Below are 7,429 nucleotides of genomic sequence, written 5' to 3' on the forward strand. Positions count from 1 at the left end.
ATTTGAGTGACATTGTAAAAACTGTGACCAACATCTCTAGTGCAAAGAAAGGTGTTGCTATGAAATCTTCAGCTAGTGGAGATGTATATTCAGAAGAACTGATACTCAAAAATGTGTGCTAAGTTCCTGATCTCACCAAAAACCTGCTATCTGTAACATGTGTAGTTGATAACGGTGGAGAAGTGAGATTCAAGAAAGGAAGAGTAGATATTTTGAAAGATGATAAAATTGTAACAGGCACACAAACAGAAAATGGATTGTTTGTTGTGAATCTAAGAAAACGAGCAGAAGGCAATGTTGCAAATAAAAATGAAATAATGGAATGGTACCGTAAATTGGGTCATGTTGGTCTTTCAAATCTCAAGAAAATCCCTGCTTTGTGTCGGGGAGTGCCAGAACACATAACCAAATGTGAAGATGAAGTGATATGTGAAATATGTGCTGTTGCTAATATGAAAAGAAACCCTTTCAACACCAAGAGACAAAGAGCAACAAGATGTCTACATCTTGGTACAGATACAGAAGATGTAAACCAAGACAATGAAGATGAAAATGATGTTGAAATATTAAATCAAAATCCAAACCAAAGATCACAAAGAAATAGAAGACTTCCTGCAAGATTTAAAGATTATGAAATGCTTGCTGAGGAATCTCCCATTACCTATGAAGACTGTATGAAGAGTGACCATCGTGCAGAATGGATAAATGCCATTAATGAAGAAAAAAGAATGTCTGAAAAGAAACCAAACGTGGGATCTTGTAAACCCACAAGAAGTCAAAGGAAAAAAAATAGTTACTAGTATGTGGCTATTTAAAATTAAAGACAGTGGTCAGTTCAAAGCAAGAATCGTTGCAAGAGGATGCCAACAGAAAAATGGACTTGATTACACAGACATTTTTAGTTCTGTCATTCATGCTAACTCTCTCAGAATGCTTTTGGCTATCGCTGCAACTGAAGATTTAGAAATGATGTCATTTGACATAAAGTCAGCCTTCCTGTATGGTGATTAACAACAAGTCATATACATGCATTTGCCTGAAGATTTTGAAACAGGTGGAAAAATTTGAAAGTTGAAAAAGACACTTTATGGTCTGAAGCAAGCACCTCAACAATGGTTCAAACGTTTAACTGATTTTCTCAAGAAAGAGAGGATTTTCCAGCTGAACACTGATCAATGTGTATTTAAATCGAATAAAAACAAATTATTTGTTGGTATTCATGTGGATGATGGTATTGTGATTGGTGATAAGTCTGAAGTTGTGAAGCTCATGAATAAGTTGAAGCAAACTTTTGAAACCAAAGTTAATGAAAACCCTGAAGTTTATCTGGGTATGCTCAAGAAAACTGTCCATCAAGCAAATTATGTGACTCATGTGCTGAACCTCTACAGTATGAAATCAGCCAAACCTACAAAAACCCCTATATATAATCAAGCTGACAAGAATTTCTCCAAAAGCAAATCTGATTTTCCCTATCAAAAAAGTTGGAAGTTTATTGTATCTTTCCTGTCCAGGAGGCCCGGTAGTCCTTACAATAACCGTTAGCGAACTAAATCAAAGTCGCCAACCCTTTCGACCATGGACAAATCAAACAGAAAGATCGGCGGAAAGAGGTCGCATAGTCGTTCGATTGGGTCAGCGCCAAGATCTCGTTCAAGAAGTGATGAACGGAAGGATAAGTGTTCTGATATCAGGTCACGAAGCAACTATAGGCGTAGTTGCCGTACCCCTGTATTTACTGTGGCCAGCAGTAAGTACGGAACTTCGCGCTCATATCATAGTCGCAGCAGCAGTTCACGCAGTAGTAGATATATGTCGAGTTGTGGAAGTGACCAGCTGTCCAGGAGGTCCAGTAGTCCTTCCAATAACCGTTCGCTAACTGAATTAAAGTCGCCAACCCTTTCGACCATGGACAAATCAAACAGAAAGATCGGCGGGAAGAGATCACATAGTCGTTCGAGTGGGTCGGCGCCAAGATCTCGTTCAAGAAGTGATGAACGGAAGGATAAGTGTTTTGATATCAGGTCACGAAGCAACTATAAGCGTAGTTTTAGTCGGTCAAGATCGGAGTCCAAATGTTAGTATCGTTCTGTCAAACGATCCCGTTCTAAATCTGAGTCGTAAGCGTCAAACAGATGGTTTCAACCGGGCCTGATTTTTTTTCGTCATGGTTGTGGAAACTGTCAATATCAGATTGAATACATAGAGAGAATATTTATTTCAATTATGTGTTTTGAAAGTTAACTGATTTTATTATGAATATATATACTTGAATTTCAGTACGTTTTATTTTTTTATGATCCAACTTCAATAACGGATTTTGTGCTACATGTTTTGACGTTTGTTGTTACTTCTCAGAACTTGACAATTCATTATCTTATTATTACTTATCGGCCGTATAAGCAACCGCATATGGCTCTGAATTGAATATTTTTTCAAATGTATTAAAACATGAACTAAGTGAACTAAGTTCAATATTTCTGCGTGCTGCCAGCTCAGGCGTATTACTTGGTAATGAAAGGTAAACACTAGGTATTTTATTTCAAGGAAGGTTTTGAGTTTCTAATTCTCCGTCTTTATAGAATGAATGAGATACACTTTGCTTTCTTTCTTCCTTTGGAAGATTTTTTTGTATAATATAAATGGAGATTTAGGAAGCCACAAACTTTTTCCCCTAAAGAAAAGTTAATAATTTTTATGATTATTTTATAATTGACCTATGTTATGGTTTGTATTCCCATCATCTGAACATTGTATTATACCTCCTGTTGAAGAGGTACAATTTTTGAATGTGTTGTTTCTTCACAAAACCTTGAACTTTTCGAGAAAATTTTAAACATTGTTTTTTGTTTTAACCGGCCATCGGATGCCTGCTTCCACGTAGCCCTGTTAGATACGGTAATGACAGAATCACTTTTGGCTCTGTAACTCCTAACTGAATGGCATCTCAATGATGGCTCAATCCTAAGGTGTGTGTATCCGTGCCGAGATGATGAATGACACTGAGCCTATCAGCTGTCCCTACGGAACCTTCGAGATAGCGAGCGCCTTCACGTCGTAGCATCGCCTTGTCCCTAGCTACTCGTGGGACTTTTATGGACAGAATAAACTTAAAAATTCCTTCTGACGCTGATTCTACAGAGGAGATGGATGTCGAGCTTACGACTTCAACTGACCTCCCTGTAAACTTAGATCAGGAGAGAGTCTACAGAGGAGATGGATATCGAGTTTACATCTCCAACTGACTTCCCTGCAATTTTAATCCAGGAGTCTACAGAGGATATGGATGTCGAGTTTACGAGTACAACTGACCTCCCTGTAAATTTAATTCAGGAGCGAGTCTACAGAGGATATGGATGTCGAGTTTACGACTACAACTGACCTCCCTGTAAATTTTGTCCAGGAGCGAGTCTACAGAGGAGGTGGTTGTCGAGTTTATGACTCCAACTGACCGGGGTACCTTATAAAACCGCCTTGCACCAAATTCTTGAGCGGCGAACGCCGAATCTGTCTCAGGTGGGGGAACAATTCCTCCATGAGCAGGTTAGCAAACGTTTGCGCTCAAGTGATGATTCATCAAAACCAGAGGCAAAAAAGCTCTGCACGGCTGAATCTAAGGCATCGTCAGGAGTAGGTGACGTGCAAAAACCCGCATATGGGAAGGTTGTCGTGGGTATCAAGGTGGTAATCTTGCAACTTGACTATCCGACTACCTCATTAACAAAGCATATATTTTGTACCTGCCGGGTTGCGCTGGGGACCGCATCAGGTCCTCCACCGCAACCCGCAAGAGTTCGACAGAGCTGAGAACGGTGGAGGACGTGCCTTCTCAGCCTTATGACGGCGCCAAGGTGGTTATACTGGAAGATTCCAAAATCTCTCCTAACACTTAGAAAATTATTCAAGCGGAAATTGCTGGACCTGGCGGCTTGGGTACAGCATTGAAAGAGCCATCCAATGGCTCTGAACTCAGGAATTATTGTGGCCAGATCTCTCGTGAATGGTAATAATCAGACCATTCCTGTAAGAATAATCAACCCTAATAACAACAGAGTGATTCTCACCTACGAACCGATCGTGAAAATCGACAAAATCGAAGAAGTACAGCGTGCTCAACAACCTGCAAAGGAGATCATATACTCTTTCGAGAAGATGTGGAGCCATCTGTCTGAGGAAGAACTATCCAAGGCCACCTGATTCGCCGAGGAAGAGAACGACAGGTTTGTAAAAGGCAAAATCATTTGTCGAACGGATCTAGTTCAACATCGCAGTGATACTGGCGATGCCGAGCCCATACGCCAACCACCGAGACTTCTTCTCTTCGCAAAACAAGACGAAGCTGTATCTATTGTTAAGGACATGTTTGAGGAAGGAGTAATCGAGGAATCAAACAGTTCCTGGTCGTCACCTGTTGGTGAATAAGAAAGATGGATTGACGAGATTTTGCGTAGACTACAGTAGGCTTAATTATGTCACTAGAGCTTCCTTGGACTCTGTAGCTATTACCGGCGTTTCGTGAAGGACTTTGGAAAAATTGCCAGACTGCTGCATAGCTTAAGTGAAAAGAGAACACCTTTCGTTTGGTCTCCAGACCGCCAGCAAGCATTAGCTATATGATGGAATCGGCCGATACTTGATGAAAATCCATAACCAACGTATCTTAATGATTAAGACACGCCCGAGGAAGCCATTTTATGGCGAAACAAATGTAAGCATTTGCTGATCTGAAGAGACATTTAACCAGCGCACCGGTCCTGGAGTACCTAAAGGGAGGGCCTGTTTTTACTAGACACGGATGCATCCCAACATGGAATAGGAGCAGTACTTTCCCAGGTACAAGAGGAAGAAGAAGTCATCATCAGCTATTTTAGTAAGTCCCTGGGTACGTCCGAAAGAACTCCTTGTAGTGGTCAAAACGGTGGATCACCGTGGTGGATCAACCTTTGCATATCTTGTGATGTGATATTTCCTGGTTTCTCTTCGTGAAATTGAACTTCAACCTTCAGATGTGTAATCTACCCATTGATTACTCTGTTGTTTTGTTCTTGTTCTTCAACTAATTCTCTCCTGATATTTCAGCTCCTTGCTTCTGATTGAACGTAACTGCTGCCCTCTTCTTAGGCATCTATCTCGGCTTCGTGCAATTCTTCTTCGAGTTGAAGAAGGTGTAAACTATCAGCTATTTCCTTCTTCTTCAACTATCTAACGGTTCTTTTCTTCCAGTTGTTGTTCTTCCAGTTCCAGCTCTCTGGATTTTCTTTGTAGCTCCCATCTTTGTCTTTTCATTTTTAGAGCTATTCTTTTTTTTTCCAAATCCAAACTACTTCGTCGAGATAATACGGTATCCCTTGAGGCTCTCGAGTGAACAGACTGCTTCGAGTGAACCTCATGTTTCAAGGAAGTTGACTTGCCAGATTTATCTTCCAACGACTTTTTCAGTTAGTTTTTCTAGATTGGATTCTGGTTTCTCACGACTTCCAAATCCGTTTGGCCATACGTAGTCCGATGACAGACTTTGATTCAGACCTGCACTTTCTCGCTTGGACGTACGTTTCTCCAAATCGTGATCACGTGGAGGTCACCAAATGTTGTTTTTTTGATAATTATCAAACTCGAAAATGCCAAATAAGTCATATTTTTAGTCGGGATAAACTTTTATTGACTTTTTCTTTGACAAATCCAAAATATTTTGTTTTGTTATCTACAGGGTCGTATTATAAACAATTCAAGACAAACTATTAAAAGATAAACAAATCAATATGACAGTGCTAATATTCTACTAGCCAGGCTCTGTCATTTGATACCCATATTGAGGAAGTTGTGATAAAATATGTAATCCGCCATTTTTTAGCTGCAGCCATTTTTAATTAGCATTTCTTTCAAATTGTACTAGCCACCCAGGCACTTCTCACCAAAAACCCACCAAAAAAAGACCATGTTGGTTACTCTATGGTGGTCAGAGGCTGATGTGATTCACTATAACTTTCTGCAACTGGACCTAACCATCACAGCAGAGTTCTATTATAAGGAAATCGACGAAATGTACCGAAAATTGCGTCAGAAGCAGCCGGCATTGGTCAACAGGTCAGATTCTGCTCCACAACGCCCGTCCGCACTTTTCACAAATAACCGTCCGAAAATTGAACAAATTGAGCGTCGAAGTTATGTCTCATCCACCATACTCCCCAGACCATTCGCCAAACGACTACCGTTTTTTCAAGCACTCCAATAATTTTCTCACCGGTAGAACCTTCGCAAATCAGGATCAGGCAAAAATGGCCTTCGTGGACTTCATCGAATTCCAAGCACCCAAGTTTTATGCTGACTATATAGACTTCCACATCCTACCAATGATATCGGAATATTTTGTTCAAGGCTTTCCAAATATTCATAGAACGTGCATAAAATATTTGCATTATATTATGACAATATTCTGAGAACATTCAATTAAATTAAGTTATGAATTTTTTATAGACATTCTCAGAATATTTTTCAGTGTATACCATGGATATTACTAGAATACTCAAAACAGTCCATTCCGAATATTCCCAGAATATTCACAAAATATTTGCAGTATAATTCAAAAATATTCTGAGAATATTTTAATATTTTAGCAGAAATTTATTCCAAGAAAGCCGCCGCTGGTAGCCATAAACAAGGCGTGACGTGGCTAAGAGCGCACGAGTGTACGATGATTCCCCGCCACCCTTGAAGGAGCGAGAATAATGCTGCCGATTTCGGCGGAACTTTGGCAAAATTTCTACAACATTCGATTACGATATTTACAGGCTAGCCACGAGGTTATCGAGACAATCAAGTGGACGATACAGTGCGGTACGCGAAGTGATCCAGTAAGGCGATAGACATTAAAATAATAGTTGAAGTTTTAGTTGAAGTGTTTGTTGTATTTAAAGTAAAATAACGTTAAGTTTGATAATTCAGTGAAGTCAATTATTGTTCAACCCACGGGGAAAAACGTAACAATACTGTGGTGTCTGGGAGGGCCAGACCGTTTCCTCCCTAATTGAACTTGGATATGTTACAAAGGTTAATCTTCAATTATTTTTTGTTCAATGATAAGTTTTGCTCGAGCAACTTTCGCCCCGAAATTTGAATGGTAAGAAAGTTCACTTCTTGATTCATCATTTGTTTTATAAAGTAGATTCAGGAGTGGTTCTGACTATATTTCGTGTATTTTCTCATGCAACTTTTTTGCTATTATGTCAAATGCTTTTTCAGGATTCAAACAAAAGTATAATCATTGATGAAAAAACATTTCGGAGATTAATAGGTAGTACTTATTTTATTTTCATATTCCATCCATGTATGGAAAGATGCCCTTTTTATTTTTAATTTGTATATGGCATATTCCAAAAAGAAAAACATTTTTGTTTTGTCAAGAACAGTACTGAACACTGGGAAAACTCTT

Source organism: Leptinotarsa decemlineata, unplaced genomic scaffold, assembly GCF_025532065.1.
Source record: "Leptinotarsa decemlineata unplaced genomic scaffold, Ldec_3_MD MMD2_tig00026299_RagTag_RagTag, whole genome shotgun sequence".
In the NCBI taxonomy this organism is placed as follows: Eukaryota; Metazoa; Arthropoda; class Insecta; order Coleoptera; family Chrysomelidae; genus Leptinotarsa; species Leptinotarsa decemlineata.